Source organism: Periplaneta americana, chromosome 11 (genome assembly GCF_040183065.1).
Source record: "Periplaneta americana isolate PAMFEO1 chromosome 11, P.americana_PAMFEO1_priV1, whole genome shotgun sequence".
Taxonomy (NCBI): domain Eukaryota; kingdom Metazoa; phylum Arthropoda; class Insecta; order Blattodea; family Blattidae; genus Periplaneta; species Periplaneta americana.
Window position 1 is genome coordinate 17,932,891 of NC_091127.1, and position 20,935 is coordinate 17,953,825.

Genomic DNA, 20,935 nt, shown 5'->3' on the forward strand with positions numbered 1-20,935 from the left:
TACCATCTCAACATTACAAATATTACGCTAGATGCATGCTGGATGGCAGTAGTGAGCAATGCCTTCTCGTCGAGAAGTTCCCGATCCATACACGATGGCAATGTTACTAGTCAAGAAGGCTTTGTTGATTCAGTTTCATTTTTATTAAGACAGTTTCATTCCACTTCAATTATCCGAATCCCAGTAATCAACGTCACTTGACAGATGATTTTCAATAAATCTTAATATTAAACAATCTCTGATACGTGACTATCCATAATATCATATAGCAGAAGCAAAGAGTTTGTAATATATAAGTATTACAAACTCTTTGAGCAGAAGCTGTAACATAACCTAACTAATATACACAAGTGTTAGAAAAGTTTTAATTAACGACGATGACATAAAAAATAAAGATGAATAATTTTAAAAGAAATAATTATTGAATGTACAATTTTCAAATTTGAATGTGGTTGGTGGTTCAATTGATGTTATATTGGACGTGTGCGTATTAGAAGTGGAACTCGTTGACTTAGGCCTACATGGTGTATTCAACTTATTCAGGATTTCCGAATGAATGATTTTAAAAAGGAATAATTATTGAATGTACAATTTTCAAATTTGAATGTGGTTGGTGGTTCAATTGATGTTATATTGGACGTGTGCGTAATAGAAGTGGAAATCGTTGATTTAGGCCTACATGGTGTATTCAACTTATTCAGGATTTCCGAATGGTGTTCTTCATTTATTTGTAAATCGGATTTCAGAAGATGCATAGGTATGATGAGTGATTTTCATTAATTCTTGTTCTTGAATGCCAATGCGAGTCATATTTGAAACTACTGTGCATCGACTGGAGTGGTTTGTAATGTCCAGACCAGCGCAGTTTCAAATGTTGGCAAACAAAGAAACAAATGCTAGGGACGCGATAAAATTAAACAAATGCTAGGGACGCGATAAAATTGTGCGATAAGCAGCCATGATTGGTTGAAATACGTCCTTTCGTACCGTTTTATTGGTCAAAAGTAGTATGATGTAGTAAGAGTGTAATAGTCTCTTTAAAATTATCTTAAGTTCCTTCAACGGAGTGAGATAAATGGCTAACAGTCTTGCAGCTCACATAGAGTCTTTCTCACAACTCCAGATTACGTTGCAATGACCCGCGATCGAGTAACTTTTAATTCTTTCTTCTCCCATTTCCTCCTTCTGTCATCATATCCTTTGTAATCTCACATTTGTTTCCGACTTCAAACACTGCTTAGAGAAGAGGCATAGTCAAATAAGACACAGAGAGAATATCGCTTTCGGGAACCACTCTAGTAACGTTACTCACGGTGCATTTTTATACAAGTTCCATCTTTGCAAACATGCCAGGTATTCATCTTGGTTTTATTAAAGGGGTCCAGGCAACGTGTTCCTTCACAAGTGTAGCATATCAGTCCACTCCCTGAAATATACAAACAATACAAGCGTTAACATTTCCACAATGTCAGACTGTTTTATGTGGGTGAGATAAGCGAATTTTTCGTGAAAATATTTGTTGATTGATAACTTAAGGGGAGATGATGGTATTTTTTAAAACTTTTTTTCCTATTTGGTGTAAAATATTAATTTTTTGTATGTAGAGAGCTCATAGCTGTGGCAACTCAACCAAATAAAAATATTTTGAAAAAAAAAATTATTTGGGGGCCCATATTTGAAAAAAATACCCAATGCAGGATTGTACTAAACCCGATATATCTAATACCGTTTTTAAAGATAGATTCAAACAATTTTTTGCAGTGTATTAGCAAAAGCATGTTCTACAAACTGTCTGTAACAGAATTTTGATATTAGTCCCTACGTTTGTAAAATAAACAATTAAAATTTAATAACAATTTTCTGATTTCCTTTCTTGAAAACAAACGGACGTATTTTTGAAATGAAAACAATTAACAAAATTCTGTTACAGAGAAAAGTTTTCTAATAGTCTAAAGAATGTGTGTTCTAAATTTCATGCATGTATCTTTAATAGTTCAGAAATTATATCCATTTTTGTCTGGCAATGTGGCAAAAAAATGAAGTTACTGGAAACCGATAAAAGCGGGCGTGTGATTTAAAAATCCATAGCGCAGGAAGTTTAAAAATTACGTCTCAACATCCGATAAGGGCACAAATACCCACAAAATGTTATGCAATGTATTCCACACATATCAAAGTGTATTTTAAAGAAAAAACAATTTTTTGAAAATTTGATTTACCGGAAACAACAGTAAAAGTGGGAGAGTGATTTAAAAACCCCATAACGCAGGAAGTTTAAAAATGGCGACTCAACATCCGATAAAGGCACAAATACCCACAAAATGTTATGCAATGTATTCCACACATATCAAAGTGCATTTTAAAGAAAAAACAATTTTTTGAAAATTTGATTTACCGGAAACAACAGTAAAAGTGGGAGAGTGATTTAAAAATCCATAAAGCAGGAAGTTTAAAAATGACGTCTCAACATCCGATAAGGGCACAAATACCCACAAAATGTTATGCAATGTATTCCACACATATCAAAGGGTATTGTAAAGAAAAAACAATTTTTTGAAAATTTAATTTACCGGAAACAACAGTAAAAGTGGGAGAGTGATTTAAAAATCCATACCGCAGGAAGTTTAGAAATGGCGACTCAACATCCGATAAGGGCACAAATACCCACAAAATGTTATGCTATTCATTCCACACATATCACAGAGTATTTAAAGATTTTTTTTTTAATTTACTCATTTTTCACCAAAAAATACCATCCTCTCCCCTTAAATCAGAGCCCATGTTGCTAAAATGAACGAAAGTCGATTTCTATACTTCGTACATTTATATTAACCATCCTTAACCGGTTTATATAAATAAATTTACACATTTTATAAATTTAATATTCCTATTTGAGTTTGAAATTGACGCCTGCGTAAGACCTTCTACTGAAAGTTGTTTCTTCAAAAATAAATTTGATGAAACTACGTTTTTTTTATTTTAGGCATATTTTTCTATATAAAAATTACATTTAGACCTAAGTTTAAAACGTCCACAATAATGAATCAATTATAAACAAACCGATACATTTTAAAAGTAACATAACTGATAGTATTTAATACCATCAATTGCAACATATTAAACATTTAAAGCAGCTACACTGGCGTTCAAATATATCTGACCTGCAATTTTCTGATCATGTAAGCGAACTTTCAAACTGCGGGATAAATCAGAACCAAAGATATAAAAAAATTCAAAAACTTTGAAATAGTTCCGCTAGTTCTCAATAGATGTCACCATTTTTGGGACGATTAAAAAAGTGTCGGGGAAAATGATGTAGATTAAAGTATAAATTATTCTCATAAAATTGACAATATCAGCGGTTTCCAGCTAAACACAGTGTTGTTTCACAATCAGCAGAGGGGGATGATATTGAATTCTATAATGCGGGTAAATTTATATACGATTGTCAATACTGACTATTATCTTCGCCATCTATTCATAGAAGTAATAACTAAACAAGCCACACTTACACCAACAAATTATTGATCACTATCGATTAGTAAGAGGTCAGGTATCTTTCAACGCCAGTGTACAAAATATCTCTGAAACGATTGAAGCTAGTCTCAAAACTGCAGTAGCAAAATAATGAAATACATTTTCTTTTAAATCATGCAGTGATGGTATTAAAAATTCAATACAGTACCTCTATTTCCCAAACATTGCCAATAGTTAGGCACTTACTAAATTTCTCTTTTGCAGAACACTGATTATTCATTTAATGAGCTATAATTTGATATATAAAACATTGCTTTAAGTTAATTTCTAGAGAATTCTTTTATTTATTGAAGATAGGAATGCGTAAGGAAAGAGCAAGGATTTAGAAGTGATTTTTCTTTGCTTCCTTTACAAAGTCTACTGCTATTATAAGCTGGAAGAAGAAGCTGACCGACCTTTGAGCTATGTTGGTAATTTTTGTTGTATTATAAAAAAACAAGAGCGAAAGCAATCGCGTAAGTCTCTCTCCGTTTCTATCTTTCACTTTTCATGCTCCAATTTAATTGAGTTTAACGAATGTTTGTTGTCATTATAATCACTTCGAGACTGGAGGCCGAGAAATTATCATGTAATGACAACAAACATGAGTTTAAAAAGCGAAATTAAATTACCTCAGGATAACTGTTATCACGACTTATATTCGACAAAATAATCGCAATGCGAACAACTAAACATTCGATATTATAGTAAGAAGATCAAGGAAAACAATCGAATCGAAGCAGAGATGATAGGAATAAAAGGCTCCTTGGAATAGAAACAACTGAATATTTTAGGTTATAACAACACTTTATTTTGAAGTCTTTTATCATTCTTATCTGTAATTTTGAACAGGTTTAATTTTATTGTGAACCATTTTGCTCAATTATTAATTGTACAATTATTGTAATTAATTATTGTTGCATGTTGAGACTGCGAGTATGACGTAATACTGGTGACAGACTACAGTCGCTAATCGCGATTAGCTCCGATCGCGATTACCGAAAATGTGGTGACACACTAGTCCCGTCTGGTCAACAGCTGAATTACCATAGAGGAAACAATTTTCTCGATGTACATACGTATACGTTTGTTCCCTCCTGGACAACACCTAAAGTTCATACCTTCTTTTGATGTTTGTTCATTGTTTTTTTTTTCCTTTTTTTTTTGTTGTTTCTTGCAGGTTAATATGGGAATTTATTTGTTAAAATTGTTATATGCTTTACAATGTAAACTGATACAATTTGTATCATTACTATTTATATTGTTTTGAAAAGAAATTTTATAATCTATAAAATTTATATCATCATACCAAAAATTTATATTATTTTGTAATAAAACATATTTTTAAAATGAACCCTAACCTCAACGATAGCTTCGTAATGGAGACTGAAATTGAAAATCTGAAAAAGAAACCAGTTCCAGTTTGTAATCCATTATTTATTGAAATGAACATTTCAGCAGCCTTCTATTGCTCTCTAAATATAAGAAATATGAATAGTTGGTCTGTCATTTGTTAATATATTTCTTTTTGCTTTTCTCACATCTGCATTAAATTTCTCGACTACGTCTAATAGTAGCCAAATTCAGTTTCTAGCCATTCATTTTCGTTTCTCTTTCATATAATACAATGGAAGGGGTAACAAAATTCCACAGCAGAAGCTATCACGACTTCCTAAATAATATAAATCAAGGTGTTTCGAAACCAAAGTCTACTAAAATGTTACTTTCGTCCACTGGGCCGTGCCTCAGCGCGATTATCTTGTTCTGGAAACAGGATTTCGCTCCTGATCGAGATCGGGACTGTGACACACTACAAACCCGATAGCGATTAGGTCGATAATATCGATTAGTGACTGTAGTCTGTCACCAGTATAATAGTTTGATTGCTGATACATCGAAGCAGAGAAGATACAAATAAAACAAATGAACGTAGAAAAGAATATCATTTAATTTTGAGCAGTGTGCTTTTAACCATCAGTGTAATTCGATTCTCATTGGTCTATTTAGTGTCAAATGAGCTCATTCATTGGCTGAGAAACGTTTGCGTGGAAGTATGTTTACAATAATTGATTCAAGGTAGTCGTGTAGAGTGTGCTGTAAGGGAAAGTGTGACAACGGAGGCTCGAATTCCTTGGTAACCCTGCAATTCACTCTGGAGCATAATGTAAGGTCACTATTTACTTTTCTACTTACAAAACATTGACATATTTTGATTGCTGCCATATAAGGAATACAGTGCGACATTACATTGCGATGTGTATGTAAACCGACTTAATGTCAACATACAGTCATGAATTAATGAAATAGTAATAACGTGTCTTTCTTTTACCTTTGTCGGTCTTTTCTGGATTAGGATGGATGGTTATGAGTTTAGTTCCGTTTTCTCTCTTCGTTGACAGGGGGGAAGAGCTGAAAGCCATTAAGACTGCAAAAGAAAAGATGATATTAAGCAAAGTCCAAGTGTGTGGTTTCTGTTTTCGTATTTATTATATGAAAGGCTAGAACGTAATTTTAATGACGCTAAACCTACTACATAACAAAACTAACAGCACTCGCACTGAAGAAATGCCATTACATAGTAATTGATTATTTAACGACGTTATGTCAACTACTAGATTATTTAGCATTGATGGAATTAGTGATTAAGATGAGTCTGAAGATTCGGCATCGGACTACCTGATATTCGCTTTACAGTTGAGGTAAACATCGGGAAAACCGTAACTGTGTAGCCTATCAGCCCAAGCGGTAATCGAACCCACGCCTAAGCGTAGCGAAAACATTATTATTATTGTAATTATTATTATTATTACTATGATTATTATTATTATTATTATTATTATTATTATAACTAACTTTCTCATTTCTACTCTTTCCGGCAGAGACATTTTATCTCTTCTCAAGTGATTCTATCGTTTCTTGTTCTGTTAGGCCTAAGTAAGCTGCTATTTTCTACTCTCATCATTTTGCTCTCAACACATACAGCATTTAGTCCACACCTGTGGAGTAACGGTCAGTGCGTCTGGCCGCAAAACCAGGTGGCCCGGGTTTGATTCCCGGTCGGGGCAAGTTACCTGGTTGAGGATTTTTCCGGGGTTTTCCCTCAACCCTATATGAGCAAATGCTGGGTAACTTTCGGTGCTGGACCCCGGATTCATTTCACCGGCATTATCACCTTTATCTCATTCAGACGCTAAATAACCTCAGCTGTTGATAAAGCGTCGTAAAATAACCTACTAAAATATAAACATACAGCATTTATAAATTTTCAGTCGTATTCTACAATTGTTTATTGAAATAATTTAAGAATTTAATTTCAGGGACTTAAATTTTTATTTGTATTAATTTTGTGATGGTACCCAGCCCTTAATTTCAATAAAGTCGTGACTCTTTTAGAATTTGTCAGTGTCTTTTCTGACTTTAATCTGAATTGTTGTAATATCCTTTTCGGTCAAGGTTACTTATGTCGCAGCCACTATAGGAACTCTATAAAATACTTTGAAAATGCCTTGGATTTATAGAATTGAGTAGTAGAAATTGATGTGATCACTGGGAGAGCTGTAAGCCAAACCAACCCGCCCTAAATACGTACCTTACTTATATACGAAAATCGTCGTTAATGTAACAGTGGGTTTCAGAGTCGCCAACATGATAATAATACTATACCCTTAATCAAACCTAACCTAACCTCTCTCATAATAATACACACCTAATCAAACCTAACCTAACCTGTCATATAATACACACCTAACCAAACCAAACCTAACCTAACCTGTCACATAATACTACACACCTGTAGTAACATTCCTCACGTTTAGTACAATTTCGTTTGCATGTATTGTCGACCCTGCTACACGTGTCGGTAGCCATCTAATGTAAGTGGATCATAATAAATATGAAAATATGGCGACTTTCATAATAATTACATTTAGTTCGTTCAGTGTATGTTTTGTGATATATTAAATGGGTTAATGTAGTGATAATTTCATATATACTAGTGGCTTGTGCAGCAAATGCTGCTGCAAAATAAGTTCGTTAGACGTTCAAATAAACATTTTTCAGATTTATTTTCAACGAAGAATACTTGTCTTTTTGATAGTTATTTTCTTCCATAATAATGAAACATACTCCTTCTGAATGGATTTTTTTAGGCCAAATACTTTTTCTTGAACCTATCCAACTTCAGTTTTTGAGTTTCAACGCGAAAACGCAAGTATCAATGTCAGGACGATAGCAGTAGCTATTTCAGGTCATTGTGGATTGTAGGCAAAAGTTAAAAAAATGTTATGTTTGCTAAGCTTTCGAACAATAGTATTTTCGTATAGCATCTGCATGTAGAACTTGAAATGTAGAACGTAAAATCATTTTATTCTACTAAGAGATCTTGCTGAAATGATCTGGAGACTACAAAATTTTCTAGGCCTCTTATTTTATCAGTAAGTAATACCTTTTGATCTTTCCTTAGGAACTGTAATTTTTGCGCTCTCTGGAGCCAATACTGAAGACAATGACACAGATCAATATCTACACTACACCGCCATTAAGTATATGAAAAAGACCCATCCCTACTGGGTTAATAAATACAAAAATATTTTATTTTTAATAACAATATTATTATCTTACTTAAGTTTTGTAGTTATATATAGCAGCCACTCAGTAAATTATAGAAATGAAGATCTAAATTAAGATATGCTCTACATTTACTTACATAACCACAAAACGTTTCACTTTCGTGTCATCAATATAGCATCAATATTATGTACAATTAATGAAACATAAATGCATAATGATATTAACTATAATAATATTTAATTTCTAATGGTAATAATGTCATCAAACCACCTCAAGTTTCGTAGAATTGAATATCCAATACACAGCTGTACTCAGAAAATTATACACTGCAGAATCAGTTTTTAATAACAAATTGAATTGAGTTCTAAATATGTCGGCAATCCTGCGGGTCATGGCCTTCGTGTAATAGCCTATTGTTTATTGTAGTGTGTGTTTTGTTCTGAAATTCAATCAAGTCGGCAGTGATTCAATAAAATTAGTTCTCAAAACTGACAACAGATGGATTTTGGAAAATAGGAAAATTATGTAGGAAAATTGACATTTCACTGAAAACTACTACTTTTCCGAAAAACTTTGGATGCCAGGCATGAAAATGAGGGGTCACTCAATCAGTTCAGCCGTTTTTCCGTAATTTCCATTACAAGTTCAAATTATATATATAGATAAGAATTGAAAAATGTTGTGGCTGTGATAAAAGTATTGAAAATTGGTTTATAGTGCCACATTGACAGTGATAAAAGTGTGCAATATTCGTTCAGTGGCCGGTGGATACTCTACCTCGTATCATCACATTAATTACATTTCAGTTTTCCAAAATTTTTCTCACAGTACGAAAAGGATGAAGTAGAGTACATAAGTCTTTTGCGGATACTTAAATAAATGTGATATTTGTTCAGCTAATTAGTTTCAGTGCCAAAATGTAGAAATTTGTCATGATTCCTGTGTTCTAAATTGTTATAGATACTTCGTTTGCTTTCCATATATCTTTATTTATTTATCTATCTATCTGTCTGTCCTATCTATCTATCTGTCTGTCTGTCCTATCTATCTATCTATCTATCTATCTATCTATCTATCTATCTATCTATCTATCTATCTATCTATCTATCTATCTATCTATCTATCTATCTATCTATCTATCTATCTATCTATCTATCTATCTATCTATCTATCTATCTATCTATCTATCTATCTATCTATCCATCCATCCATCCATCCATCCATCCATCCATCCATCCATCCATCCATCCATCCACCCACCCACCCACCCACCCACCCACCCACCCACCCACCCACCCACCCACCCACCCACCCACCCACCCACCCACCCACCCACCCACCCACCCACCCACCCACCCACCCACCCACCCACCCACCCACCCACCCACCCACCCACCCATCTATCTATCTATCTATCTATCTATCTATCTATCTATCTATCTATCTATCTATCTATCTATCTATCTATCTATCTATCTATCTATCTATCTATCTATCTATCTATCTATCTATCTATCTATCTATCTATCTATCTATCTATCTATCTATCTATCTATCTATCTATCTATCTATCTATCTATCTATCTATCTATCTATCTATCTATCTATCTACCATGAGAATTGGAGATGTCTTGAAATTGTGACGTTGCGTTGTGTTTACTCGGATGAAAATAATAACACAGAAAACATGTTAAGAGTAATAGATTTGCAACATTGATTTTGTTAGAATGAAATTTTAAGATTCGTTACCTGATGGAATACAAAGAGCGAAGATAGTCAGGACTTCCAAAGTCATGTTGTCACCTTACTTAGAGGACTTTCTGCAATCAGAAGATTTCAGAAGTTAGATACCATTGTGTTTATATATTATATTATATTATATTATATTATATTATATTATATTATATTATATTATATTATATTATATTATATTATATTATATATAATTTGAACTGGTACGCTTCGTGCGAAAATACCTAACCATGAGGTTTAATGGACGGTGGATTGGTCGAGAAGGTCCAGTAGCATGGCCTACCCTATTACCTGACCTAAATCCTTTGGATTTCTAGCTATGGGGACATTTAAAGACATTGGTGTATGCCACATCTATCGACAACGTACAAGCATTACAGGAGAGTGTATCCAAGGCATGTGAACAAATCCAACAGCAAGATGTAGTCGCAAGAGTTCGTAATACACTGAGAAGGACTGAAACATGTGATGAGTCCACTGCAAGAATGATGGATGTCACTTTCTTGTCGAAAATGAACCAAGACTGTCAATGCATAGCTTAAGACATAATTATAGAATATATAGAGAGAGTTATATGGCATTAACACTGATAGTCATTGTCCAGTAATGATCGGAAAATCACAGTTAAGCTTTGAGCGCTAAGCATTTCAAACTTTCAATTGCTTCTCCTGCAAAATGTATTCCAAATGACATCCATCATTCTTCCAGTGGAGTCTTCATGTGTAAGAATGTGTGGTAACCATACAGAGCACTTTCTATATTGTAGGCCACAATACAGCATGGCCCATATCTCAACAGATATTTGTTTCCGGAAACATGTTTATGAGAAACTTTTTTTTCTAGTTTCGACCAATGCTACCTCCTGTAAAAATATGCGACACTTTTTTAAGCACCCTATATATTTACATACATATGTAAAGCCTATATACGCCTATATATACGTGTGTATATATCTGTGTACATTACAATTTACATGAAATAATATTCTTGAACAAACCTATGGCTCAGACTCGATTTTGTAGGCACCAAAATTATATAACACATTCACAGAAATTAAGTAAATGTCTCGCTGTAAAGACATTAAGTTATACAATTTATTCTTCACTAATTCGAACGCTTCAGGATATTACAGAACAACGCATAAACACGGTTATAATGAGTTACTGTGTTTATAATTATTACCTTTAATAACAAATAACTTTCTCCTGTGTTGTAATTCATGTAGGAACAAAGATGATGTTCATCTGTTTTATGTAAACAATTAGAGAAATGTTGAATACATACAATTCATTTTATAAAGATTCCACATGTATTAACTAATTATGAAGTCTAAATACACTATAAAGTTCGGAAATACAGCAGCTTTTATTTACAGTTTATATCCAGGAAGATAATCGTCCACATTGAACTCCAAACAAACTAACAAAAGACAGAACCGTAAGTGTAAATAAAGAGGGAAATTATGGCCTTCGTAATTTTATTGATCGGACTGAAATATGACAATTAGATACGTAATATATTTCTCATTTATTTTATTCAATTTATTGGTCTGACCAGCTAATAGGGATTATAAAGAATGGACACTGAGCGAATTTTCCTGTGTTTTGTTTCTCTGTGCGCCAGCGTTTAGTTCGACTTTCAAGCGCTAGAGGTTAGTGTAATCGAGCATACGCTAAGATAATAACTGAGAATAGAGTTGAGACACAGGATACAAACATCGCCTACCTTATTGCATAATCCAGTAACGCTTTGCTTCAAATAAATTCAAGTTAACAGCTTTTCATTATTTCTCAGTGACAAACTAGTTGTAATAATAATATTTTATATTTCAGATATAATAAATTATATTATAAAATAATATAATACATTATGGAATTAAGTATCGAATTCGTTTAATATTTGTATATAATAATATAGTATAGGTATATGGTTTTACTTCTCGTAAGAGTTTTGTTTTTCCATTTTCAGCGCTATCAAATCATTACATATTTTAATTGTTGTTGGGGTCAACGTCTCAACTCTCATTATAAAGGAACTCTAGAGTCTAGACATTACAGTTAATGACGGATTTATTATTTTATGGATCCAATTTATTTTATTTGAGTACATAATGTACCTAGATGTATTAATTATATGTGTTATATTTCCGCTGTGTCGACTGCTAGCTGGTGTGATGTCAGCGCCAACTCTAGGGAGAAAGCAGAATCTCACGCTTTAGCTGGCTTGAAGGTCATTGAAATCAGTCCGGCTACATCAAAGGTACCGACGCGAAGTGTCCATTCTTCATAATCCCTATTCGCTGGTCTGACCCAGTATTTTGGGTTTGCCCTGCGACACAGAATAGTTCACAATAAAATTTAAAATGAAAAATTATATAAACAGGTTTCAGACAAAAGTGATTAAGACATAACAAAAAAAAATAGAACCAAGTATAATTTAAATTGAAGGTACGCCATAAAGATTCTGACGAAATATCGCTACAGAACATTTTATAATGGTGGTGACGATGGCATCTTGGAGATCTCTCGTCAGCTTGTATTTTTCCCTCCACTTTACAAAGGCTTTCGGAATGGTGCCTCTCGCTCCGAAGAAGAGACCGGTAACTGTGATTTTTTCAATGTTGTATTTCGCTGATAGGTACTGAATCGTGGGTTCGTAGATTTTCTTTTTCTCTTCGTTCACTTCAGATGGTTGAGTGGCTGAGATTTCAAATCTGATCGTAGGATCAATTATTTCGGCTGTCTGTTTATTCCTATTTATAGCTATGACATCGATCCTACGATTGCTCCCACCATCAGCAATACAATGAACTTCCTCGTGAACGTCTAGATTTTTGGATCGAAGTGCATCTGCGATCATAGAACGTATGATGTTGTGACGTTTTATTCTGAGTACTTCTCCCTGTGGGCAACTCCCAAGCACATGTAGTAAAGTTTCATACCACTGCAGTGCCTACATAATATTATTTTTTCAAGGCCTTATCAGAGTTTCGATTACTTTCTAACAAAGCAGATAAATAAATACAACATCTTATATTAACCTCATTTCAAATCTAATTATGTACTCGATCAACAATATAACAACAACAATCTCAGATATCATCATCCATACCATAGTCCGGGTTAAGTTCACGTTGCGGCGTGCTGTACTTGTACAGCTGTCAAAAAAAAAAAGTGGCCGCACTCGTGAACAGCGAATATTTTCAAAGTCCACTTCGGGTCGCGGCGATGTTACACGATGCATGTGCTTGTACAAGCAGTTCCCGAACTATGAAAGTGTTCCATGTCTGGGCCTTGTAGGCCAGCGGTAGAGTGCTTGTTTAGTGATTCAAAGGTTGTGGGTTCGGGCCTTCTTCAAGTTTTCATTTTATTTTTTAATCGTTCTTTAGCGATGTAAATGCTATTCAAATTATCATTTATATTCAGTTATCGTTCTTTATGGATATCACGTTATTTATATTTTGTTATCGTTCTTTAGAGATATGAATAAAATTCAAGTTATCATTTGTATTCTGTTATCGTTTTATAACGATATGAATAACAATTTTTATTATTGTATCTCCAATGGTGGTTAGCCCTATTTTACATATGTATGTTAGGGCTATAGTTTCATACACAAAAAAGATAAGCATAAAGAGAAATAGAAAAGAAAATTAAATTAGCTTACGCGATGTAAACAAAACATAAACAAACCGTAAATTAGGCATTGCGATTGCAAAATAAATATCAGGTATCAATTTGAAACATACAAAAACATTAACAACACACATACGTAACACTTCTATAACACAAATACGCAGCCTTCCGTACCATACATCATAAATTAATACACAATAGTCATACAAACACAATCAAACTATAATTACGACATTGCGACGACATCAAGCATCACATAACTGACTCACATACATAACAAATCAAGCATCCGTTACAACACATACACTTCAACATAGTAACCACACTTTTAAAAGTTACAAATTTGGCTCCAAGAAGAATAAATAGGACACTGTTACTAATTACTATTCTTCTACAATTTCTTAAATATATCTGTAATAAATCTGTGAAATTCCGATATGAATAATATTCACGTTTTTTATATTGTTATCGTTCTTTAGCGATATAGATAATATTCAAGTTATCATTTATATTGTTTTCCTTCATTAGCATTATAAAATAATATTCAAGTTATTTATATTGTTATTGTTCTTTCGCAATATAAATAATCTGTATTTTATGTAAGTAATTATTATAACACAAATAACCATCCTTCTTTGTAAAATAGGTTATTTTATTTAGATAATTAAATAAGTATTATATAATATCTTATATTAATTAAACAAACCGATATTTATCATTTATATTCTGTTATCGTTCTTTAGTGATACTGTATAAATAATATTCTAGTTATTTATATTGTAATCGTTCTTTAGCGATATAAATAACATAAATTTAATATTAGGTTTGGAAAAATTCAGTTGCATAATACTGGTATTAGTTTTTCTTTTTGTATTATTACATTATACTATCTTGAATCACAATAAAATGAAAAGGAGTAACGAGGAATTGAACCTGAGACGTTGACATCTAAATTTCGACGTTCGTCCGCTGAGCTACGAGGGAAAAAGTGTGGAAACATTTTCGAAAAAATTGGCCCAATCACACTCTAAGATTTTCTGATGATTCGTAGAAGCTAGTCCAGGATGCGGGGAGGCAAAGGCTAATTGAGATTTCCCGGTCTCTGATCGGGTCAAACATCCTGATAGAATTAATATTTAACCCTTGCCGTGACTTTCGGTGAAGTCCGGAGGGCCCAATTAGTCAAATCCACTCTCCTCATCTCCATGCTTGGGTCCCCTGGAATTTAATAAGATGCGAAAGAGATAGTGGTGTGCGGTAAGCAACGGGATGTTACCGCATTTAGGCCTATCCTTCCCAAGAAAAACTGCAAACATGAACAAAGGAAGCTTTTAATAGAAGAAGAAGGATCTTCTGCGGACCTATGGAAAAAGAACTAAGGAAGAGACTAGTGAAGTGCTTTGTGTGGAGTGCGGCACTGTATGGGGAAGGAACATGGACATTACGACGAAATGAAGAGAAACGAATTGAAGCATTTGAAATGTGGATGTGGCGAAAAACGGTGCGTGTGAAGTGGACAGACAGAATAAGAAATAAAATTGTGTTTGAAAAAGTGAGTGAAGAAAGAATGATGCTGAAACTGATTAGAAAGAGAAAAAGGAATTGATTGGGTCTCTGGTTGAAAAGAATAATAGAAAACATTAGGATATGTGGATCATATGCGGAGACTAAGAGGAAGGCAGAAAATAGGAAAGATTGGAGATTGCTGGGTTTGCAATGAAAGACCTGCCCATGGACAGAACACTTATGTATGTGGGTATGTTCAGAATGCCTGGAATATTGTGTCTAAGAACAGTCGCTATTTGCAAACACTAGTCGATTCCATGCCCACTCGACTGCAAGATGATCGAGATAAGAGGAAGATAGACTAAATATTGAATTGTGGCTTTTTGTTTTGTTTCTTGAACGCTTAATTGTTTGAATGTTTTAAGGCCGACGCCAGTAAATTTGTTTTGTTTATGCCACGAAAGATATTTTTATTGAGAATAAAATCTTTTTTCTTTCCATTTGCAACCACAATATCATAATGATAAAGTCATGGCATAATATATTAATGAACCTGATGTTAATTACTAAAATAATCGTAAAAGAGAAAGGAGCCATTATGTATAGTTTGTCTCTCTCAAAAACATAACAAAAAAGAACATAAAAAGCACGAGGTTGTAGTCGAACGCAGGACCTCATGAATAAGAGGCCTGAACGCTACCATTACGCTATCGAATCACAGAGAGAATACTTCAATTATAACTGTAGATATCAGGCAACGTGGTCCAACAACATGTAACATCGCCTGTCTCCGAATTATAGCGAAGATACCCGAAGGGAACTTTGTTCCAGGAGAGCGGCCACTTTTTCTTTTGACAGCTGTACAAGAGCGCGGCCGTTCAGCTACCCAATGATTCACAGAATAGAAATGGTAAGCACAATAAGTCTCAGACTGCAGTGTAAGCCTTCGGGTCCCTCCTGCGCAGAAGAGAAAAAAAAGCCACTTCGTAATACCTGGTTTCTTTAATCAGGAATTCATTTCTTTATGACATTCTCACAACTCTTTCTTGATAATCACTTTACGTCTTATTTGATCACTAAAAAATGAAAATTGTTTGATATTTCCTTGATTTCTATACAATACTCTCTCTCTTGTCAAGAAGGCTGATGACGAAATATTTTCACTTTTGCAATCAGCTACAGAATCCATTTACACACATTTTAGTTCGTTTAATATTTTTCTAATATTAGCTTCAAATAGCATAGTTTATTTTTCGTGTCGTGGTTTTATGGCGAACAAATAAAAATTTACTCGTATGTTAATATTAAAATAGAATATTGTAATACAAATTTCGGAAAGGGCTATGTTGCAAAATTAGTACTATGAAAGTTGGAGTACTTGCGAAGCGAATGCTCAAATCATACGAATTTGCAATTGCTATTTTCGCAAGTGTCTCCAGGTATTAATCAAATTTCAGCAGAATTAATACAAGAGTGTGGAAGGGCATTATCTAGCGAAATTTATAAACTTGTACTTTCAATTTTGGAAAAGGAAATTGTACCAGAACAATGGAAGGAGTCCATAATCGTACCTATTTTTAAGAAGGGGGACAAGACTAACTGTGGTAACTTTCGAGAAATATCACTTTTGTTGACGTCGTACAAAATTTTGTCGAATATCCTTTTGAGAAGATTAACTCCATATGTATGTAGATGAAATTATTGGGGATCATCAGTGTGGTTTCAGGCGTAATAGATCGACTATGGATCAGAGAAAAAATGGGAGTATAAGGGTACAGTACATCAGTTATTCATAGATTTCAAAAAGGCGTATGACTCGGTTAAGAGAGAAGTTTTATTTAATATTCTTATTGAATTTAGTATTCCCAAGAAACTAGTTCGATTAATTAAAATGTGTCTTAGTGAAACTTACAGCAGAGTCCGTATAGGCCAGTTTCTATCTGATGCTTTTCCAATTCACTGCGGGCTAATGCAGGGAGATGCACTATCACCTTTACTTTGCTCTAGAATATGCCATTAGAAAAGTTCAGGATAACACAGAGAGTTTGGAATTGAACGGATTACATCAGCTTCTTGTCTAGCGGATGACGTAAATATGTTAGGAGAAAATCCACAAACGATTAGGGAAAACGCGGAAATTCTAGTTGAAGCAAGTAAAGCGATAGGGTTGGAAGTAAATCCCGAAAAGACTAAGTATATGATTATGTCTCGTGACCAGAATATTGCACAAAATGGAACTATAAAAATTGGAGATTTATCCTTCGAAGAGGTGGAAAAATTCAAATATCTTGGAGCAACAGTAACAAATCTAAATGACACTCGGGAGGAAATTAAACGCAGAATAAATAGGCCTATGGGAAATGCCTGTTATTATTCGGTTGAGAAGCTTTTGTCATCTAGTCTTCTGTCAAAAAGTCTGAAAGTTAGAATTTATAAAACAGTTATATTACCGGTTGTTCTTTATGGTTGTGAAACTTGGACTCTCACTTTGAGAGAGGAACAGAGATTAAGGGTGTTTGAGAATAAGGTTCTTAGAAAAATATCTGGGGCTAAGAGGGATGAAGTTACAGGAGAATGGAGAAAGTTACACAACGCAGAGCTGCACGCATTGTATACTTCACCTGACATAATTAGAAACATTAAATCCAGACGTTTGAGATTGGCAGGACATGTAGCACGTATGGACGAATCCAGAAATGCATATAGAGTGTTAGTTGGGAGACCGGAGGGAAAAATACCTTTGGGGAGGCCGAGACGTAGATGGGAGGATAATATTAAAATGGATTTGAGGAAGGTGGGATATGATGGTAGAGACTGGATTAATCTTGCTCAGGATAGGGACCAATGGCGGGCTTATGTGAGGGCGGCAATGAACCTCCGGGTTCCTTAAAAGCCAGTAAGTAAGTAAGTTACACGCTATTCCTTTTACGAAAGTGCCAGAATTAAAGAGATTTGGGGGGAAATTTATACATGTGACAATCTTCATATTCTAAAGCTATGGTTCCGCTATGGCGATCATCGCCGAGCTAACAATGCCGCTCAATTAGCTCTACGTGTAAATAAATGGAGCTGGCTTCTTTAAGACGTTCTGCGAGAGCTGCAGCGATCTGCGCTAGCGTTCATCTCTCTGGATTGACTTGGCTTCAAATTGACAGCAATGATCGTCATTCATTTAGAAAACAAACGAATGACGATAACACAATATGACTGCAAAACATCGTGTATTTAGAAATTTCTCATAAACAAATGATGAAACTTTAATTAATCATGTTTCCAATCACCCTACCCTGTAGGATATGAGTTCCAAAAATACAGAGATATCCATAAAGGAAATGTTATGAAATGAAGTTGGTGAAATTGTAAGCAAGACTCATAAAGCGTCTGTATTTCAACACAGGCTAATTCTATGTAATTTCAACACATTAGAGAAAGAACAATAAAAACATAATATATTTTTAAAGACGGTTTTTTTTAACTGAATTTAGTGTTGTTAGAACAGGGACGTATATATAGAGCGTCAAGAGAATATATTCTCCGAAATTCTAACCTAAAATAACTACTATTAATGTATGGTAACCAATTACTTGAGATTATTTTAAAATCCTAATGAAGTGTGTTTTAGAGCTAGTTTTAAGTTGAATATCTTTGAAAATAGTTTGAATATTGTAACCACTATAATTTATAATGAACGATGAAATTTATTATGATACAGATCGCTCGTTCGGAAAATAATTTAAATACTGTAAATACTGTACGTCTCTGTTTAAAGTGGCATAAGTGCAACACTGTTTCTCACTGATACCATTTAGCGCTTCCTTCTTTACTAGAAAAATAACCCCTAAACTTGTCTCCCACGTTAAATGATTCAGCAGAATTTATTGCCTCCAAACTTAGTTAGTGCTAACCAGTTTTCTGATGACGTGGATGTTTGCAGTAAAGGAAACAGCTCGGCGGACGTTGTTCGCATGGCGATGATCGCCAACGTTGTACGCTCGACGATGATCGCCATAGACATAGAGGAACCATCCTATCTTGAAACGCGTAGGCTATTGTAAGATACGTTTCCAGAAGGCGGTGGTCTCGTGGCAACAGCAGAGTATTGTTGACGTAAATAACAGTTCTCGTTTTTTCTATTAGGAAGTTCAATCACAGTCTATTTTATACAATCACGAAGCTTGAGTTGATGAGGGTACTAGAAACAATAAACTGTGCAGGTACTATTTCGCATTGTCTGTGATGAGGCGATACTAGCGATACTAGTGGTTAGCAACTATCTATGGATGCATATTTACTAGGTATTGAGCTTCGTGACTGTATATTATACTAGACTGGTTTAATTGCATAGTCACAGTTACAATAGTCTGCGTAATAATTAATGAATTCTAGCGATGACCAACGAATTTATGATTGATATTAATATTAACCACCAACTACAATTATTTGTAAATCACTGTAGAAACGTTTCATTCGAATAATAGTATTAATAAAGAGTTGGTTATAAAAAATGTTCTGTACATGCATTTATTAGGAAGCGTGCGAAAAGTGAGTGCGAAATGTTCCGTACTGAATGCAGAAAAACTTACTTTCAGTGCCTGTTTTCTTATCGGAAATGCTATCTCTCCAGACGTTCTTAGAAAAAAAAAACATTTTTTTTTCTTACACAACAATAAAATCTCCTATAACAATGTCCTGGGTACAGAAGTTATTTTACACAAGTATTTCCTCTCAAATTACGAATCTTTACACCGCCACAACCCCGTAGGTTACTTTGATACCCCTGCATATCGTTGATGTTTTATTGACAAATGTTTTTAAAAGGGGTGAATAAAGAATAAATAATTAAAAATAATAATGGAATTACCGGTACTGCCAGGTTTTCTATCTCTTATCTTTTAATTGAATATTTCGATGACATTGCTCTACATAAAGGAGAAAGGAACGGTGAATTGTTTAGACGAGGTGTAGACTGGGTGCGAATTAACGGGAGGGGGGATGGGGGGGATTTCCCACCTGTTGGAAAGTTATCCCCCTCTCATAAATTCATATTAACATTCCTGCTAGGGATAACTTCTATCCCCCCTCACAAAATATAATTTTGTTTTAATATGAATATAGCCTACTTTATAAATCTATATTAATAATAAATCTGTAGCCGAAATTTTTCTGGTAATTTTCGATTTTCCAAAAATAATTGGTCCTAACATATATAATTAACCACTCTGAAACCGAAAACCGCTTTTTTGAAATTTTTGTTTGTCTGTCTGTCTGTCTGTCTGTCTGGATGTTTGTTACCTTTTCACGCGATAATGGCTGAACCGATTTATATGAAAATTGGAATATAAATTAAGTTCGCTGAAACTTAGATTTTAGGCTATATGACATTCAAAATACGTTATTTAAAACGGGGGTTATAAGGGGGCCTGAATTAAATAAATCAAAATATCTCGCTTATTATAGATTTTTGTGAAATATCTTATATAACAAAAGTTTCTTTGAAAATGATTTCCGATAAGTTTTATTCTTTTAAAAATTTTGATAGGACTGAAATTTAATGAGATAAATGAGTTTTAAAATTTAAATGCAATGCCATCGAAGGCGGTGTAATGAAATGAAAACAAATGACTACGTCTATAAGGGGCCTTGGACAACAACAATCGAAAGCTATGAAAAATAGCCTACAGAGAATATTTCTGTGTTTGTATGAAATATCGAAAGCTAAATTAACCGATTTGTATAATTAATTATTATTTCACCATTGGAAAGTGTAGTTTCTCTAGATGGACATAATGCTATAATGTTATTACCGTAACTTCTGAGTGCTCTCTGGACCAAAATGATCGCATTTTAATTATTTAAATACAATTTAAATTAAGTAACGTATTAAACGATTTATCCTTCTATCAAACACCAATGTTCTTTGGATCAAACGTTCTATTTTAATTATGTAATTACCAGGG

At 34.0% G+C, this 20,935-nt stretch overlaps 1 long non-coding RNA gene across 1 annotated transcript in view; it reads right to left on the minus strand.

Annotated features, from left to right (window-relative positions):
- Window positions 1-1,308: 1,308 nt before the first annotated feature.
- The window catches only part of LOC138708857 (uncharacterized), a 70,995-nt gene continuing 51,368 nt past the window's right edge, over window positions 1,309-20,935 (minus strand). The window contains exons 2-4 of the long non-coding RNA XR_011334776.1: window positions 9,835-9,905; window positions 5,846-5,941; window positions 1,309-1,426 (exon numbers count right to left, since the gene is read on the minus strand). This is a non-coding gene — a long non-coding RNA (uncharacterized lncRNA). The remainder of the gene's footprint in view (window positions 1,427-5,845; window positions 5,942-9,834; window positions 9,906-20,935) is intronic.